We start from the raw sequence: 20,970 nt of genomic DNA, 5'->3' as shown, positions 1-20,970 counted from the left end.
TAAACTTTATTTCTAGAGCGCTGTAATTATATACTGATTATACATTGATTCCTAACAGTCCCCAGATGACCTTTTAAGAAGGAGGGAAAGGGACCTTGCTGATCAGTATATTTCATATCCCATAAGTATATTTCTCAGGAACACCATACATTGTTGGCCAACTTCCTGGATTTTCACATCAATTGACTTTTGATGCTTAAGTACCCTAAAGACACCAGATCCTTGGGACCTAAGCAGGATCAATCCTGGGGTTGTCAACATGAGCCAAATGAAAGAGGCTCACCTTGTTTTCACTGTGAGTAGTCCAGATGACAGACTGGAGGACTCTGGTAAAATCAGGGCCATTTAAATGCCCCAGGACTTTAATCTGGAGAAGAAAAGAGGTTATCTACTCTTGATTTGAGTGGAAAATCTGGATATCTCTCTGTGTGGGGGCTTCATAGCAAGGTGTGGGGTCGGGGGCAGAAGGAGTGCTTGGAGAATGGAACTGGTTGGATTTGGCAAGCCTGGTTATATCACCATGTTTTCCTTCTGCAGTGCATGTTCAGCCATGAGATCAGCTGTGGATAGTTAAATTGGGCTACTCCCTCCCCCTTCCTTTCCCCTGCCTGAGTGTCACATTTGTTTTACTATCTGGATTTTTCTCCTCACATTCAGCCCCACCTGATCAGTGTTGTGTTGCTTTCATTTTGATTTTGGTGAGTGGAGTGCATGCAATGCCTCTTCCTATCTGCCCCGATCCTTCACTTGTGCAGTTGCACACACTCCTTCCCCATCTCCCCATACACATATTGCAGATCTTCATGAGTGAGCAAAGGCTGGGGGAATGAAGAGAGAGAATTCATGCCATTAAACAAGTGAATGAGCGATGTGGGGAATGAGTGAGCAAATTATGGGAAATGGGGAGAGGCTATGTGCGATCACATGAGTGAGTGAATGACACAATGCTGATTGGGAGAGGATGGGGGGAGGAGAAGAGTACAAGCAGCAGGTCAAACAACACTAGGGCAGGGGGAGGAAGAGAGAAAGGGTAGCCCAATATAACCCCACTTTCATGGCAGGACAGTTTCATAAATGAAAGGTAAATAAAACACACTTTTATTTTTCTTTCTCTATTGTGTGAGTGCGTATGTTTGTGTACTTAATGGGGTCACTATGGGATCCCCATGGACCAGAAAAATGCAAGGTGAGGCTGATTAATTTTGTCAGTGTAGAAGCATTCCTGGTTAGTACTTGTATGGAAAACCACCAATGAATACTGGGTGCTGTAGGTTATATTTTAGAGGAAGGAATTGACAAAAACACCTCTGTTCCTTACTAAGAAAACCCTATGAAATTTATGGGGTCACTATAAGTTGTCAGGTGATTTGTAGGCACACACATCTGCTTCTAAACATTGGACACTTGGGACAAAAGAAAGGAGGTTCTTGGTTTGCCAATGCACACTACTGACTGAAAAATCAACAGCAGCAGCTGGGTCCAATTGGACATTTGGTCCCAGGGGCTCTGACTGAATTCCCAAGCAACTGGATTTTGTCTATATAGGAATGCTGTACAATTTTCTTTGCTTTAAATAAGAGCATTGTTTATGAGACATTGAAGGAGAATGGTTTTGGTCATGACTCAGGATACAGCTCAGAACCTTGTGCCTTGACTCCAACACCACCACAATTATGCTCACCTTTCTTTATGTTAAATTTGTCTAACTGTTTCGCTGAAAGGGGGGGGGAGTTCCTAACTAAGATCTTTATCCATAGGCTGCCCATCTTTGCTCACCTAAGCAATGATAGGCAGGTTCTTCTGGGAACTGTATACTAGCCCCACCAATGAGACTTGAATTTTGGAAGTGTAGTGGCAGCAACCCCCCCTTACATCTTCATGTTAAAAGCAGGTACCCAGGGATGGAGAAGGTCAGATGACTTGCACTTCATGTGGGTGGTGGGGAGAGGGAGATATGTTGAATGATGAAAATATAGCTCATTGACCAGGATGGCTAGGGCTGATGGAGAAGGAATTTATCAACATCTGGAGACCCATGGTTTCACCAGCCATATCTGCATCTTTGCAACCTCAACCACGCAATCTCTTTTCATTTCACTTCTCCATGTGTGGATTACATGGGTTGGCTCTAGGGTTTTTAAGCATCCTGTTTTCAGCTGGGAATAAAAACTACAGTGGCATTTTACTCTTTGCAGTTATAATGGGTGAAACACTGTTTCATCCGCTGGCATTAGGAACAGCCAGGAATAGCCAATGCTGAAATATATTCAATTTCCATATAATGGGTAGAAGCAATCTCCATTACTGCAGCAATTTATTGTCTTTTCCATTACAGTTCCAACTTCTGTTTGGCTAAATGAACCAGTGATGCTAACCTTTGCAACATTTCTGACATCTCTAAAATAATAATGGCTAGTTATCAGGGAACCTTCTTATATCAAGACAACAAAAAGTTTGGTGGCATCTCAAAAACTTACAAATGTCATCTGATATGTGTTTCTGTGAACCCATCTCATTATGAATAAATACTAATCAAGACATATGTCTTTCAGAAAATGTATGAGAGTGATTTTATTTGTTTGTTTATTTATTTATCAAATTTCTTAATAGCTCTTTTGTGGACAATTGCTTTTGCACATGCAAAAATAGTGCTACTTGACTGAGATAATGTTTTCTTTGGTACATCAAAAACGTTTCGGGGGGGGGGGGATTGTGCAAAAGAAGTCTGCAACTCCTGCTCCAAGCTCTGCAATGCAAAAACAAAAACAAAAGTGTAAAACTTTATAATCTCACTTTCTGGGAAACACGTTTTGATATTTTTTTTCTTGTTATATGCTAGAGTGAAATAAGTGAAGATTTGGATTCAAAATGAACACACATATTACGGTTGATGGAAAAGGGAGTTAGGCAGAGCACTTAAGAGGACTGCAAATATGTATATCCACCCACCTGATAATTTGGCTTGTCCCTGAATCTGAGAGGAAAACTATGTTTAATAATAACACTCTGGAACATTTTTTCAGTTACAATAGAAACATATTTGACTAATAAAAAATCCTTATTAAAATCACATAGCCAAGTGAATTCACATCTCACTCATAAAGCTGCCAATGCAAAACCTACTTGCAATTGTAAATTATTATTTACTCATATTAGGTTATAAATGTTTTGGTAGTGTGGAGACATAGATCTTTTCCCAGCTGTTTTTCAGCTTTCCATGAAAAATAAAAATAGTCACCTCTACATGTACTTGGCATTCTCTCGGCTTTATTTTCTTTCATTTGACTTCATGCACCCTAGTTACATTGTTGCATAGACAAAGGTGATTTGGAAGTGTTGCTTTGTGACACCATCTCACTTATGTCAAAGTCCCTGGTTGTTTGGGATCACCCACTTCACTTATCTAAAAAGGATAGCTTTAAGTCTCAGTTATATCCATTTGCTCAGTGATATCATAATTTAGCCAAATCTCTTTGGTGACTGTGCTATAACATCATCCTATTCAATATTATTATGTATTCTGTTGAATTGTATGGATAGGTGGTAGGAGTCTGTTCTCTACTATTTTATCTATTTTATTATTGAGAAACAGAGGCTGGATGGCCATTCGTCAGATATGCTTTGATTGAGAGTTCCTGCATGGCAGGGGGTTGGACTGGATGGCTCTTGCGGTCTCTTCCAACTGCATGATTCTATGATTCTAGGGCTTTTAATTTTTCCTGTCAGATAGGAAGCAAGTGTCATTTTGTGGAGAGAAGATCCAAAGGCTTACTCTTAGTTACATCCAAGACTGAACTTAAAAGGCATTTAAGATTATTGTTGCAGGTGGGGAAAAGTTGGAAACAATTGTGAACAAGAGTTAAGGCGGTACTAGCAACGCAGTGCAAGCCCTAATTTTTTCCAGGGCTCTGCCTCTGTTGAATCTAGTACATAGGGTCATTTAATTGTTTCTAACAATAGCCAAACAATTTGCTGAACAACAAAGCTAGCAAGAGATACAGTCATATTGCATATAGTATGTTTATAAGGAATAATCATGTATTGAAAAATGAGGGAGGACGAGCACAATCTATCCCATTGTTTTTCCTAACCCTAACCCTGAAAAGAAATATGAAAAGAACAGAACTTGGACAAGTTACTTTTGAGGATGACAACTCCTGGAATCTCTCTGCTAGGGTTCCCAGTGGCTTGTGTATTGTCATATATTAGTCCATTATATAAAGCAAGTGGCCATGCTGGTTAGGGAATTCTAGGAGTTGTAGTCCCAAAAAGTTACCTTTCCAAAGTTTCAGGAAAAGAGAATATAAAAGTCACTCAGGCTTAAATTGTGATCACTTTCTTGCAATTGCCAGGATCGTCTGGGAGTGATTCTCTGACAAGACTGCTTTCTTCAGTGGAAGCAGATGGGAATTGGCTCTCTTCTGCTTCCACTGAAGAAAGCAGTCTTGTCAGGGGAGCAGTCCTATTGAGTGTCCATTGTATGTAAGTGGTCACAGTGAACATCTCCCTTCACATGGCAGTCCTCAGTGTCCCCTAAACACTTACCCCAGAGGGCTAGGAATCTCCCAGGAGCTTGGAGTAAGTTGTGGGGTGGATGGATGAAAGTCCAGTCGTGCAAAGTAAACCAATAAGAATACGGTTTTGGATTTAGGCCAGTTTATGAAGCTGCCCTTTGACAATGCAGTGATTGATGGATGGATAGTCTGGTTTAATTTACACCCCACCTTTCTTCCAATATAGGCCCAAGTTTATAAAACAAGCTTATACATCTTACACAGACAGCATAATTCTTTACAGGACTGGGATGAATGATCAGGGTTGTGTGTTTAGTTTTGGGTCCCTCCCCCCCTTTATTTGCCAATGAGTGAAGCAGGAAAAAGTGTGCTGATGTGTGTATGTACACAAACTGCTCGGGGAAAACTGAAGACAAGAGTCTAGAAAAAGTGATGCATTTGGATCCTGAAAATAGAACTTGGATGGCAGAAAACAGAACCAAAGTATCTTCGAGAGAGAAATAGGACTCCCAAATAGGAGATAAGGGTGTGATCAAGTTTTGAGGTAGTGAAGTGCATGATCTTTATTTATTAAATATTTACTTAGCTTAGAGAAGATAACTCTGTGTTTTCAAAGATGTGCAGAGAAAAGATGATGTTTGAAGAGAGGATGATGGCACTGAGGCCTGAGATCTGTGGGAAGTCTCAACTAATACATCTAATAATAATAATAACACTTATTTATTTATACCCTGCTCTTCAGCCAAGGCTATCAGAGCGGTTTACAATTTGTTCATTAGACATTTAGACATTAATTAGATCTATTGAATTATCTTGACTGATGAGGCAACACTGATGTAAACATCTTTAATACAATGGGTTAACTTTAGTTAAGATTTGAGCCTGTTGAATTTTATCAAGAACTTGAAATATTCTACTTTAAAAAGGTAATAGTTTTTAGACCCCTACATATAGTTAGTGACCTGTACATTTACAATTTCAAAGTAATTTTACTTGCTTGCTTTACGATGGTAACTAGAGGCCTAACTGACCTACCCTCCTCTAATAAACCTTACTAAAATAAGCTCATTGAATCAATGGGATTTACATCAGTGTTGCCTCACCAGTCAACAGATGAGTCAACAGAACTATTAGTTGTGACCACCCTTCCCTTCCATGAGGAGATCCTTGGGGTCTTGTCACAGAATCCACGACAGATAGGGTTGCCATTCATCAGGACCTCCAAACCAGGACAAATGTAGGACAAAATGTTCAAATGTAGGACACATTTTTTTGTGTCCTACATTTGAATAGGAGCCTCCAAGGCTTTCCCTCTCGGCCTGGGCCCTGCCCTCGGAGGGGGCGGAGCCCAAGCGGGGAGGGACTCCTGCCCTTCAGGGAGGCTTTCCCTCTCGGCCTGGGCCCCGCCCTCGGAGGGGGCAGAGCCCAAGCGGAGAGGGACTCCTCCCCTTCAGGGAGACTTTCCCTCTGGGCCTGGGCCCCGCCATCAGAGGGGGCGGAGCCCAAGCGGAGAGGGACTCCTGCCCTTCACGGAGGCTTTCCCTCTGGGCCTGGGCCCCGCCCTCGGAGGGGGTGGAGCCCAAGTGGGGAGGGACTCCTCCCTTTCAGGGAGGCTTTCCCTCTGGGCCTGGGCCTGGGCCCCGCCCTCAGAGGGGGCGGAGCCCAGGTGGAGAGGGACTCCTCCCTTTCAGGGAGGCTTTCCCTCTGGGCCTGGGCCCCGCCCTCAGAGGGGGAGGAGCCCAGGCAGAGAGGGACTCCTCCCCTTCAAGGAGGCTTTCCCTGCAGGCCTGGGCCCATGCGGCAAGGGAAAGCCTCCCTCAGCTTGCTATATCTCGCCGGGGAGCAGGGGCAATCCCAGGGGCGGGGCCAAACCGGGCCGTGACCATGCGGCCCCGCCCCAAACTGGGAAAGTCCCGCCTAACGACAGACTACAAGGTTGCAGCAGGAGACCTAACGTGAGCTAGGATATCCATCCTCTACCATTCAGTGAGGATAAAGCCTTATAACTATAAAAGCAAGTAAAACCAGCATGTCACAAAAAGGGTGGGGGCATCCCTCCTGGAGATTTAGTTGTAATGTAATGTAGTCATACTGCCATTATTGTCATTATTGGAAAAAGTCATTAATTGCAAGTAATTAATTTTTATGAGTTACTTCCAACTGTTGCTTTTGCCATGGTCCCCACCTCATCATCCCACCCCGGTTACTTGCAATTCTGCTTTCTCCCTATCTGGGAAACGGAACTAATGGGATCTCAACTTCATTTTGTGTCATCCTTTTTAACATCCAAGACAGCCAATTTTCGAACATTATGGCTCTCTAACTTTACATAATGATGTGCAGATGGGGTGTAGGGATTTTTTTTTAATGCCTCCAATGCTATAGCATAATAAGCTCTCCCTCCTAAAAAAAATCTTTTCCCATAATGGCCATTAATAGTGCCAGTCCCAGCTGCTACAACGTTGAGCCACTCTGTTCTATACGGAACTGAAATTCCTTTCCTACAGAACATTCACTTACAGGATGTTTTTGCCTCCCATTGGCATGGAAGAGATATGCATAGTATGCAAATGCCATGTAGCATAACCTGTAAACCATCGCAAGTTTTTCACTTAGTTACGTTTCTTGTATACCATTGCAAAGGGTGGGTTAAAATCCTTTAAATATATAGGTCAGACCATTTGATTGATGATAGATAGATAGATAGATAGATAGATAGATAGATAGATAGATTTGACCTCAAGTTTTCTGCCCCTGCTTGTATTCATGCAAAATCATCAGGTTACTACATGGTTCCACAGCATGAGTCTCTCTCTCTTTCTTTCACGCACACACATACATTTTTCTTTCTCCAAGAACAAAAAGTAACCCCCCACAACTCGAACTTATTTTACATCTACAAAAATCCTATGTGGGTCTACTCTGATGGCAGCACTGAGTTCAGTAGGACTTACTCCCAGGTAACTGAGTGTATGACTGCGGCCAAAATAAGTGAGATGGGAGTGAAATGAATAAAAAATGATCACACCAGATATTTTCCCTTGAAAATTATTAAAATTCATAGCTCAGAGGTGCGAATGCTTCTTTAAGAAAGGTACTTATGTTATCCCCAAAATAGCACCAGTACCATGTGATAGTTTCAGTTGCTATGGTTACTACACATTTGTTATTTAATAGCAAAGAAAATAGATGCACAAAACATGCTAATTATAACTGGTACGATTTCCCCCCCAAATCTTTTAGATGAATATGCATATATGTTTTATGCATAAGGGATAGGAATGTCCTTCTTCAGTAATATATATATATATATATATATATATATATATATATATATATATATATTGGTGGGGGAAATTTTTTTAGTGTCTGCCTGGGAGATACTGATGTGGTTATTTTAATAGAGATTATAGGGAGGCTGAAAAATTGTAGACAACGGTATTTTGTATAAAGTACTGCAGTTTTCTCTTCAGCTCGCAGAAGAATGATAGCATTGGAATAACAAGGCATTCACAATCTACTCAGTTTGCTTCACTGTAGCGTTTTAAAAAAAGCTTATAGACAGATAGATAGATATAGATATAGGCATAAATTTAGGCAGGAGGTGGATATCAAAGGACCTGGGGACCAAATGTGGCCTCAGATCTATTTTTGCAGTTCTAGGGTCCCTCTCAGGACCCTTTCCCCAATAGTAAAAAGTGTTAAGCAAGAAAATACAAAATACAAAACTGTTGCTGTCAAAAGGCTGCAGGAGTTGAAATTCTCCTTTTCACAAATTGCAGAGTCCCACCTAACCTATTAAAAGTTTTTTTTATTTAAAAATCATTTTTTAACCAAATTTTCCATCTCTTCTGCCCTCCCTGCTTTCCACATTGTTTGAGGTTCAATACAGCCCCTCTTACATCCTCAGTGTGAGTTTGCTTCAAGTCGACTGCCAACTTAATAGCAACCCCATGAATTTCATAAGGTTTTCTTAGGCATGTCCTAGAAGTGTGAAATTGACTCTCCCCCTTCCCAGTTTACTTCTTTCAACAATATAGCTGTAGGTTCAAATGCCACTGTTTGCTCCAGTCAGCCAGGGCTAGGTTGGCAACTGTCATCCAGAGGACTTTTTCTTCAGCCGCTCCAAGACTGTGGAATGACCTGCTGGAAGAGCATTAAAGACTAGTCTCTTCCAAAAGGCTCATCCAGATGATTTTTAAGCTATGAATTTTAAATTTCAAATTTCAAATGTGGAATGTGCACATCTTGTTTGTTCTTTTCATTGGTGTGTGTTTTAACATGTCTTTTTAACTGATGTTGTTTGTTCGTTTATTGATGTTGTTCCCCACCTTGATCTGTGGGAGGAGGCAGGTACAATAAATAATAGTAATAATAATAATAATGATAGTATTGAAGAACATAAAGGAAGTGAAGACTTTTCACTTGGAGTACATCCAAACTAAAGAATTTGTACAATTTGATACTGTTTTAACTGCCATGGCTTAGTACTATGGAATTTGGGCATTTGTAGTTTTCCAAGCTATTCAGCTTTCTCTGTCAGAGAGCTCTGGTGCCACAACAAATTACAAATCCTAGGACTCCAGGGAAGGGAGCCATGGCATTCAAAGCGGTGTCAGACTGCATTATTTCTGCAGTGAGGATGCAGCCATAGACAAAAAAATATATTTTGCTCCAATTCAACTTCACATATGCACTACAAATGGTGGGGAGCAGGGGCTCAGAAAGAGATTGAGTGAGATAGCTGGTGATAATTGGTCATAATATTGAGCATTCATTTTGGGAAATGTGGAGATTAGGTTTATAGGTTAAAATCCTGGACAGCTCAAATATCAGTAGTTCTGTGTGTGGAACTGCTCTATAGTTGGTTCTGTGGCTGGTGGAGTGGCACAGTGTCCAGCTATGTCCCTAGGCAAGTCATACTCTCTTAGCCTCAGGGGAAGACAATGACAAACATCCTCTGAACAAATTAGCCAAGAAAACCCCATATGTCAGAAATTGCCATATGTCAGAAATTACTCGAAGGCACACAACTACAACAAATGTCCCCATACCCAGATGTGAAATTATTACACCATCCATTCATTTCTGCTGGAATATTCAGGAGGGGCATGTGCACATGGGCAAAATTAAGCAGTTTCCCCTTGTCCTTATGGTGACCTGTCTTCACCGTGTAGGGCAAAATCTGCGATGTTGTTTGTTGCCACCACACTGATGCTATTTGCTGTCCCTAAGGTCAGAACAAAGCACCCAGCCTTGTGATCATTGTTAACTACCTCATTTCCTATTTCAGAGAAAGTGACTCACACCAGCAACATTAGCACAAACCAACACTGCGGAACACAGAGGTAAACAACCACCCAACGTTGCTTTGGAGTACAGATGTAATGGGGGAAATCCAGGGAAACTCTGGGGCCAGAATACCCCAGGAGCAGCCCGGAGTATTCTGGCCAATGTAGAAGATCCCAGGAGATTTCATGTGTGGCTACGGGGACATAGCCAGACACATTTCCAAACGTCCCAACTTGCCAACCCCAGAATGACTGTGGAGAAGCTGCAGTGGCTCTAAAATAAGTTCAGTGGACCTTACTCCTTGAAGAAGGGAGTGCCATTAAAATGCACTCATATAATACATTCTTTAAAATATACCAGTTAAAAAGTCATAATTTAAAATTGACTGAGTAGGCCTGCCAGAAGAGATGTGTCTTTAATGTTGTTTAAATGCTGTCAGTGTTTTCAGCTGCTATATCTCTTCCAAAAGGCATACACAGAAAGTAAGACATACACAGGTGTAAGGTTGACTTATGGCTGAGTATGCCACTAACAGGATGCTAGCCACTGTATTAAAAAGCCACACAGTGAGTCCCATTCTTGTCTTTTTCTTTCCAAAATCCCATCCCCTGCCCATGATGCCTGGTGTCTTTGATGTCAGAGATTCAGAGAATCAGTCCAAAGTAACTGAACTATTGGAGGAACCTATTGGTCTTTAAAGTTCCGACTAAAGTCAGAATGTACCCACTGACATTGGAGCCACCAGCTTTCAGTGCCATCTCCACCCCACAGGTAAAAGGAGTTCTTTTTCCTCCTTGTATGGTCTGAAGTAGGATCGGCAAATCTTTCACTTTTGTTTCCTCTCATAGCTGAGTTTTAAAAAAAACAAACCTCAGGCTTCTCTAAATGTTTTGATGTCAAAATATTCTTGGCAGTTTCTTGATACATGGCTATTTGCTGAGCAGACTACCCAATATTTTAAATCTGCATTGGACACCTTTGTGACATTTCTTTATGCATTTGATTGTTGATATTTGAAGGGTAGCAAGCCATTCTGTTTGGCATTTTGACAGCATTTGATAGCTGAGTTATTTAATACTGCACAACAGCCAAGTTATTTAATATTGGATCACCATGAATCTGCTCATCTAAAGGGGACTTGGCCACCTCTTTTTACATAGCATCTTCCAAGCTGTGATTAAAATATTCTCCTCAGAGACACAATGCAGAAGTAACTCGCTTCCATCTGACTCACTCTGGCAAGGTCATAAATGTGAGGAGGACCCAGTGACAACATCTCTCTGCAAAAATGTGGGGAAATATCTTAAACCAGGGATGAAGCATCAGGTAAAAGTGAGTGAAGCACACTAAGGATGGGATGAATATGTGAACATATTTGAAAAAAATGCTGGAAAAACCTGTTTCTTGAGTGCCAAGAAACCCTCATGAGAAGAATCCTGGACTAACAAGAATCTTTGCAGTTCTAGACTTGTTAAATGCTAAATTCACTCATAGTTGTTCTAAGTAGAAAATAGGATGTTTGTGCAGGAAACAACATTTTCTAGGCAGAAAACAATATTTCTGTGCAGATATTTTAAGTGCAGATCATGTCTTTTCTTGTACAGAAAATGGTGTCGCTTGAGGCTTATTCCTCACAAGATTTGCATGTGGTTGCAGAAATCTATTTTCTGCAGAGAAAATGCTGTTTTCTGTGCAAAACAGCCACATGCCAATTTTGCACAGAATAAGTCCTGAAATGCAAATAGTGATAAAAAAAACCTGCACAGTTTTCAATGATTTTTCACACACACACACAGAGAGAAAAATTGCTAAAATGATTTTTTTTGTTTCCTTTGGAATAAAAATTAGCGAAAAATTGACATGCTTTAATCACTCAGATGGGTGAAGCACCTGAACAAGCTTAGTAAAAGGGAAAGAAGGCTTGGATACTGGACCTTTCAGCTAGAGATAAACTTAATTTTTCATGTAAAAAACCTCAAAATAATATGTATTTATTTATTTTAAAAACAATGCAGGTAGAAAATTGGCAGAAACATGAGAGCTACACAATGGATTGCACTAAGCTTCATGTGTATGACAGTTTTCCCTACTGGACAGATGTTGGAAGTATGCAGTCACTGCATTACTTTTCAGGCCCTCAAGGAAACAAGGTTGGTCTCTTGAGGATGTCTAAAATTGAGAAGCTGAAAGAAGAAGAAAAGAAGATTGATGGGTGAGGCCTTTTGAGATATGTTTGCGCCTATTATGTGTCTTTGACACCAGTTTGTGACATCCTCTTGTAAAGTTTTTCTGGCAAGATTTATTCCAAGGAGATTTGCCATCTCCATCCTCTAAGACTGATCGGATATTATTTACCTAAGGTCATCTAACAGGCTTCCATAACTGAGCAGGAATTTGTACCCTGGTTTCTCAAAGTCCTAGGCTGAATCCACGCCAGCAAAGTAATCCGGCTCCAGTATGTAGTATTCTGCTCCAGTTTCACTCAGTTACCTACTGATAATAAAACAACTCAAATTGTATTCACAGCCACCCATTTTCCCCTGCCTGAATTCAAATTCTTAGAAAAAGGCATTTCTTCCCATGTCTGGAGAACAAGCTTCCCCCACCTTTTGATAACTCACTTTGCTGTTTTGATACTTGCAAATTACAGACAGGTTCTGTTTATTTGATGAGGGACATGTTCTTCCATCAGTTTTCCCTGCCTACAAAGTTTACTTGGGACTGCTCACATGCAAGTGTGCACTCCCAAGGCTTGCTACAGGTAGAGCAAAAGCCTCCTCCTTGGATGAATGGAATTTAACTGTGTAGTTTGGAAGCAGCAGACAATGTCATCAGTTCTTCTTCCCAAGGAGTCTTGCTTTGGACTGCTTGGATGTGTGTGCACATTAATGATGCTTGCAAAGTGAGCTGAGAGGTAAAAATGGTGCCAAGCCAACTACGGAGGCTCACTTGTGACTGAGTGAGCACTGCTTGATGCCTCCCCACTCCCGATCACACACCATTTTTACTCATTTAATCTATGTTCAGTCTGTGGTACTTCTGAAACGGTGGCCAGTGTATTACTCTACATGTTCAAAAGTGATATACAGTGTGTTAATTATCTTTCTTTCTTTTTTGGTGGCCAAAATGCATTTGTAAGCAAACCCCAAACCCCACCCCACTTTTTCAACTACGGTAGTTCCACTTTCTGACAGTCCTCTGGTCTCTAACCTGTCAGAAAAGCAGGGGTTTCCTGTATTTTAGGTCACACAACAGCCATGGTTGTTCTCCACACTACTTCTCAGTCGACTTATCATGCACCTTACAGTCTCGCTGAATGGATCTCGATCCAATCCCCTTTCTGCCTTTGCATCCCAATAAGTGATCATGAGTAACCAAGACAATTTTAAATTATCATCATCATCATCATCATCATCATCATCATCATGTATAGAGCCATAAATTTACATGGCCCTTTACATAAATAACCAAGTCAAAGATTGAAAACCTGCAAATTCCCCGTCTCTGCTATTCTCTTCTCCATTGATCTTATGGCTGGGTGCCTCATTCTGTTTGAGGTTTTTGACCATGAGCTGCTTGAATTTGAAGCTACTTGGTGAATAGGGCATGGCTGGAGAGTGAGCGGCAACCTAAGCCCAGCCATGAGAACAACAATGTTGGTGTAGATCTGCCATGCTTGCGTAGTGTAGACCAGGCCCTCCTGGAAGTTAGTTGATCAAAATAGCTGTGAATTAATGAATAAGGATTATTAGGCCCAGACATCTGATCATTAAAAATAAAATGATAATGACATGATTGACAGATGGAAGATGCCCTCCTTCAATCTGCTCTGTCCCCAATTATACCCCACCCCAATACTACACTGACCTGGCAGGAAACACATTGCAAAAATTCAGGAAAAACTTTTTGTTTCCTGGAAATTGCAGAATAAACTGGGAGTTTCAAAAAATCATTTTAAACCCCCCATGAGTAAAAAAAGAAGTGCTTTCACTTCAAACTCAGAGGAAGGTCACGTCTTCCGTCAGGATTGGCATCAAGGTAAGTACGATTTATTTTACAGATGTGGATTCAGCCGTTGTCTAAAATATTTAAATCCCAAAGTGGCGGCTTCACTGCAGTTATTTAAAATTGAAGTCTCAAGCAAGGAGGGGTTGGGAATTATGTGGCCTGCCAGATGTTGCATAATTACATCTCCCAGCAGGCCTAGTCAGCATAGGTGATGGTATGATGTGTTGAAATGTGTAATCTAATAACATCTGGAAGGCCACATGCTTCTCATCCCTGCATTAAGTTCATGTAGAACAGTGAAAGGAGGGGTTTGACAGTCAAAAAACATGATCAAGTATTGCCAAGTTGCCTTACCCCTACGAAGAGCATTTAATTATTGTGCGTTATCCCCCAACAACATTCTGAAATTGTTTAGTTCCAGATAAGGACAGACAAAATTTTTATTTCAATTCAGTTTCTAATTTTAAAAAGTTACCAAAATTTGCAGATTTCTTTATATTTAAATTTAAAATATTTGAGGTTTCTAAAATAAAATAGACACATTTGTTCACTTAGAGTCGTAATGGGTTTACATTCCTGTGTAGATTTGAGTTACTGTAAATTAAACTATTCTAAAATAAGTTTAGAAAAATAAACAAACACCCCTCCCATCTCTACCCTCCTGCCCCAAAGAATGAGCGAGAAGGCAAAAATGGATAGATTTTCTTATATCATAAAAGGGCTGAACTATGCAATACATTTGAATCTGTAGCTGGGCTGTTACTGACTGAGTTGAAAAATACAGGAGCATGTGAGAATTTCACGTCCTCAGGACTGATTGCCGTATTATGTGGTAATGTGAAACATCTGGATAAAAGACAGCCCAAGACTTAATATTTTAAAAATACACTCAAGGAAATCAACCCCCTTTATCACATCTGTTCGCTTTCACATAGGCACTGTCTTGAATGTAAATAGAATTGGCAAATTCTGCAACTTATAGGAGGACAAACATAAATAGTAAATAAATAAATAGCACATTGCCAACTTTGCAGAGACATTATTGCACCACAGTGACAACAACGGGCATCCGTGGCAATTTTGGGAGGGGATGAAATGCCTGGCTGTAGTCTCTTAACATCTGGATTCTTGGTCTGTGCAGTCATTTTAAGCTCTACAAATTAGCTGTTTAGCAAGCATCTGGTAAGAAAATGGTCAATTATTTAAGACTTAGATGAGCTGATGTAAGGAACAAATCTGTCTAGCAGTTTTTAGACCTGCTTTGTAATGTGGGAGTATATACTTACAGTGCTTTTGTGGTGGATGGCAAAGAAAGGAGCTACATGTCTGGTTATTGCTTCACTGTACCCTCTGCACAGTTGCTTCTAGATGTGAATGCATGGCATACAACCTGCTCCTCTGCTCCTATCAAGAGATGGGCCTATTCAGGTCTGGGGAGTGCTATTTGTTCCATTTCACTTCATTTATATCCTGCCTTTTCTCCTGTGAACTTAATGTAGTTGGTGACTGGTGGGCCCATGATAGTGGGCAATGTATCCACTCTGGATTTTAGCCTGAACTTTAAAGGAAGTATCCAAAGTGCTAAAACTGTTTTTGTGGGGGTAGCAGTCATCTCTTTGGATAGTTCTTTTGAGGTTACAACTAAAACATAGAGTGGATTCACCACCTAACTGACATGGGGGTCCACCAGCTGTCACTAGCTCAAAGAAGCACACATGGCTCTTCTCCTCACAACTTATCATCACAGCAATCTAGACAAGCAGAATGAGAAACTGGCTCAAGGTTATAAAGTGAATTTCATTTGTTGTTAGTTCTAATCCTAAGGCAAACCTATCACAGGGTTTTCTGGAGCTGAGAGTGTGTCACTCACCTAAAATCACCCAGTGGGTTTCCATGGTCAGGTGGGGAATTGAATCCTGGTCTCCAGAGTCATAGTCTAATACTCAAAACCACTATATCACGCTGGCTTTCCAGTACATTTCATGGCTTAGGGTAATTTGAATTTGGATTTTTTTTTTCATATGGTGGTTCATTTCATGAACCACTCCAACACATTGGCTGTCACCTTGTGGTGACTTGGCTGCAAGATGGCACCAAAGCAAAACCCGTATTTCTTTGGAAATCTCTGCTTTAGACATAGATACCAACCCATATACCAAGCCACTTCTCAAGCTTTCACTCTACTGTGGTATGTGTGTACGAATGTCATAGCTAAATGAATAGGGCCAATGGTATGGTCCTCCCACAGTCATCTGGCTCCAAGGATTGTGCCAAATGAATGTCAGTTCCTTTGAAAAACTCACAAATTTCTTTATAAAAAGGGTGGATTTGGAAAAAAAATGTATGAGAATGTAAAACTGACAGATAACCTTGATCGAGGCAAAGTATTTTGAAGGGTTAGCTTTTATAAGTCAGGTTGTGAATCACCATGTATTCAACCCCCACCACCACCACCACCACCAAAAATAGGGTTGCCAGCTCCTTTCTTTGACAAGCTCCACTTCTTTAACAGCTACATGGTAAGACTCCTCTCCATACTGTTAATAACTGTTCCTATTAAATTTGGCTATTGTGAATGGGTGAGAATTGCATTTGGTGCATAAAAAACCCAAGACCTTGTCAAAAATCACACATTTATCCATAAACAGAATGGAAGGACTTGCAATTTTTATTTCAAAGCATGTGAGCAAAAGCAACATTGAGAGATTCTTCCACCTCTGCTTTGTGAGTTTCAGCACTGGATGCTTGAGTTTTAGTGGGCATACTTTGTCAGTAGTGAGCATGCTTTGAGCATAGCAACATCACAGACAAATCATCACTGATCTGTATTTGGAACAATTCAAAGGCATGGCTCTGTTAATCTGGATCAAAAGGACTGTAGCACCTTTGACACTAACTGAGATAAAGAAGTTGGTAGCATAAGCAAGGTGTGTCCACACTGTAGAATTAAAGCAATTTGATACCACTTTAACTGTCAGGACTCTAGCCTACCAAATCCTGAGATTTGTAGTTTGGTGAGGTAATCAGCCTGGTCTTTCAGAGCTTTGGTGCCTTATCAAACTACAAATCTCAGGAGTCTGTGGGATAGAGTCATGGTAGTTAAAGTGGTGTTAAATAGCTGTAATTTTGCAGTGTCGATACACCCGACATACACTTCTTCAGCTGCATCAGAGCTTGAAAGAGTTACTTTTGTAGACTACAATATCCATAATCATCTGGGTGGAGGATGCTCAAAGGTATTGTCCAAAACCCAAATTTTCCGAATTCCGTCACTGATGCAGGAACTTAAGGCCTTGATTCTCTAAAGACAGGTGCTTCACATAATGGCAGTGAGGAATACAAAGCCTTCAGCTAGTCCTTAATTTCGTTCAGCCACACCAATTTCCATCCAATGTCGGGCATCAGTTGTTGTATTTCAGATGTTCCAGCATGTCAGTGTTATTGACTGAAAAAGCTTCTGTGCAGCCTGATGTCAAATTGATTGATACCAGCTATAATAATATCAAATGTTATGGCATCATAATTCCATTTGAAGCAAGAGGCAATCTTTGATCTTTTACTATCAAGAGATTACAATATATCCTTTGATAAATAATACCCTTCCACTGGCATTATAGAAAGTGCAGTTGTGAACTGTTGAATGGCTGCAATCTTAATTGCAACCTTCCCTCCCCCCTTGCTCCACATCGGAGGGTGTAACATTTTGAGAACAAAAGGACAACGGGTGTAACTCGCATGGACTACAGCGCATGCAAACTACAATGTGTGCCACGCAGATGGGAAATTTATGTTGGTACATTGGGGATTCCATCTTAGAAAGGCCATTTTTAATGGGAAATAATGAAACAGCAGTACATTTGACTGCAGAGACTTGTAAGCGCAATTTCAACAGTAATGGCCTCTCAAGAAGAACATTTTTCCTCCAGAAACTTGTGAACTCTGAGCTTTCAAATAAGGCAAACAATATATGTATGCCAGGAAGATTCGCTATTAGAAATGTTGGGGAAAGAGGAAGAAGAAACATTCCTTAGACTAAAGGCAGTTGCCTTGGGTGGCAAGCACTGGCAGCTAGTGAGAGTGGGAGACCAGAAATGTGTTCACTAGAATATAGCCCTGTGCCCCCAATTGAGGATGAGGATGCTATCTAAGGTTTAATTTAATAAAATGTAATTGCTAGTCTAGGCAGCTTCCTTAAACATAGTAGGGTGCCATCTTTTTATTGCCATAGGCAAGAAAATGTCTAGGCTGTTAGAACTAAAGAACTGAAGGATGTTGGCCCTCTAGTTCAACCCTCTGAATAAGGCAGACAGGAGGCCGCTTGTCTACCTTAGAAGCTTTTACCTTTACTTCAAAGATATATTTAATACTTAAAATATATATTTCCTCGAGAACGGAGAAGAGATGTTGCAACTGACACAGGGAACAGCCAAATAAATGACCTGCTTCAAAGATTTTTTTTTAAAAAAAAATGGAGAGTGGCTTCATGATTGACATAAAGGATCAATAAATTGTGCGTGCATGTTGTGTGCCTTCAAGTCATTCCAGAATTATGGCGACCCTAAGGCAAACTTTTCATGCAGCTTTTTTGCAAGATTTGTTCAGAGGAGGCTTGCCATTAACTTACCCTGAGGCTGAGAACATGTGACTTGTCCAAAGTCAACCAGTGGGTTTCATAGCTGAGCTGGGTCTCCAGGGTCATATGACAGCGTGACATAGCAGTATACATTACATTACTACTAATTAGCTTGCTAACGAGACCATTAGTGTGGGGCCACACTCTGAGATTTACAGAGAATAGCATGGATGTTTTCACTCTTGACCATAGGATGGTGTGATGTTACAGACTTTATTTTTTGTAGAAAATGTTGTCTTACATTAACGTAATTTGGGGTTGTACATATTGAATGATAGAGACAATGTAGTTAGGACCTGGGGGGGAGCAGGATGTTGAGAGTGAGAGGTGACTGGTGGAATGTTTGGAGGGATTTGAATAAGGCTAGGGGCAGGCCAGGAATTGAAAGATTGGAGAGGAGTGTGGAGTGAATGAGTGAGGATTAGGATTAGGATGAAGAGTCTGTCAAGTTTCAGAATTAATGAGTGGGGTTAAAGAGTCTTACTAATTTTCAGAGAAGCATGTGAGTGAGAGTGAAATATTTGCTCTAAATGCATTAAATTATTCATCTGTTTTGTTTTGTTCAACTTCTGTTAATACAATATTGGTTTTGTGTATCAGACACTTTCGGCTTCTGTAAACACTATGCATGTTGTGTTTCCCTTATCCAGAATTCCAAAATTTGAATAATAATAATAATAATAATAATAATAATAATAATAATATTTTTGGTAAGTTGCCAATAATACAATGGATTTAATAATAACATTAACAAACTGGCTGATCCAATAGGGGGCCAAGGGGGAACGGGGGGAAGGAGGCATGTATGAGGGGGCCTTCATGGTTCTGCTGGGCCATTGTGTTACTGGGTGACCAATGTGCCATACAGGTGGTCAATTGCTTCTGAGATCAAGTGTCTGGTCGCACGGCTGTTTGCATGGGGCATCGAATGGGCTGGTAGCTGGGCAGGATGAGGGTGGTGATTGGTCACCAATGGTGGTACATCTCTGCACTTGTGTGGATGCATTTGGGATGGAAAAGAAAATCCTCCAATCCTAATATGTTTTCTCAGAGGCAGAAGGCCTTCTTGTTTTCCTAAATATGACAGAAGAATAATTCACCTTAATAAATTCTAATGCATACTACCTAATATTTTAACATCAGCATTAGCTGGGGAGTCTAGAAAGTTGAAAGAAATCACAAAAAAGTGAATTAATAAAAACAAGTTGAAGAAATGTTACTCCAAAGCTTTGGTTTGCACACATTCTTCCACAGTAGATTCACTATTGAAGCTATATCTATATATATACACTACTCTCTGCTGTATTTTTTGTCATCATAAAGTATTTTAATTGGATAATTAAATAAAAGCATTAGTGGGAGGGAAACAGACATTATTAATATTTCAATATCATGGTGGAAAAAATATCCCTATTTAGCCAACAAACTTTTCTTTACCAACAAATTAGCGGTTTTACCAAATGAGATTGGCTGGGATCGTTATAATCCTCTATTACTTCTACTGGCATTAAATGCCTGAGCAGATTGTCTATAACTAATTACTAATATCTTTTCCCGCTCAGGAGTCAGTGTTGTCTGGCTCCACTGCCCAGGCATGTTTGTACTATGGTTAACCTTCACTTCAAAAAGAAAGAAAAATAAATACAACAGTTCAAGACAACATCCTAATTTAAACTAACGGAAGCATCCTATTCTGTGGGTTCCTATTCCATCATAAAAGTAGTAGCCATCTGTGAAAAGTATAGATGTGGAAACTTCTTGAAGGTTAGGTATGTCATTGAGAATAACATATTCCTTCACAGTACACAGGATGGTGACTCCAGGTGATTTTGATTTTTGTTTTTTGTTTTTTCTCATTCACTCAAATCCATGTGTGTGTCTGTGACTGTGTGTGTATAGCACTTTCTCCAATGTCTTGAAGTTAATCTTTCATATGAAGCATATCAAGCAGGAATATGCCAGTTTGGTGTCCTATTTTTTCCTCTTCCTCTTTTCAGTAAAATAAAACCAAAGAGACCTGAGTTCCTTTTACCCACTATCATCCAGAGGGAGAGATGGGCAGGCCACCTCCAGGCCTTGCCTGAAAAAGAAGGGCCCTCCCTCTGTCACCATTATCCAGAGGGAGAGATGGGCAGGCCAGCTTCATCAGGCCCTGCCTGAGAAGACGAAGGCCTTCCCTCCATCCACCATCCAGAGGTAGAGAAAGGCAATCCAGCACCATCAGGCCTTACCTGAAAGAAGAAGGCCCTCCCTCCATCCAGATGGAGAGGAGGGCAGGGCAGCTCCATCAGGTCTTGCCTGAAAGAAGAAGGCCCTCCCTCCATCCAGAGGGAGAGGAGGACAGGGCAGCTCCATCAGGCCTTGCCTGAAAGAAGAAGGCCCTCCCTCCCTCCAGAGGGAGAGAAGGGCAGGGCAGCTCCATCAGGCCTTGCCTGAAAGAAGAAGGCCCTCCCTCCATCCAGAGGGAGAGGAGGGCAGGGCAGCTCCATCAGGCCTTGCCTGAAAGAAGAAGGCCCTCCCTCC

Source organism: Sceloporus undulatus, chromosome 4, assembly GCF_019175285.1.
Source record: "Sceloporus undulatus isolate JIND9_A2432 ecotype Alabama chromosome 4, SceUnd_v1.1, whole genome shotgun sequence".
Taxonomy (NCBI): Eukaryota; Metazoa; Chordata; class Lepidosauria; order Squamata; family Phrynosomatidae; genus Sceloporus; species Sceloporus undulatus.
The sequence above is the reverse complement of the archived record's forward strand: the minus strand, read 5'-3'. Positions refer to the sequence as shown.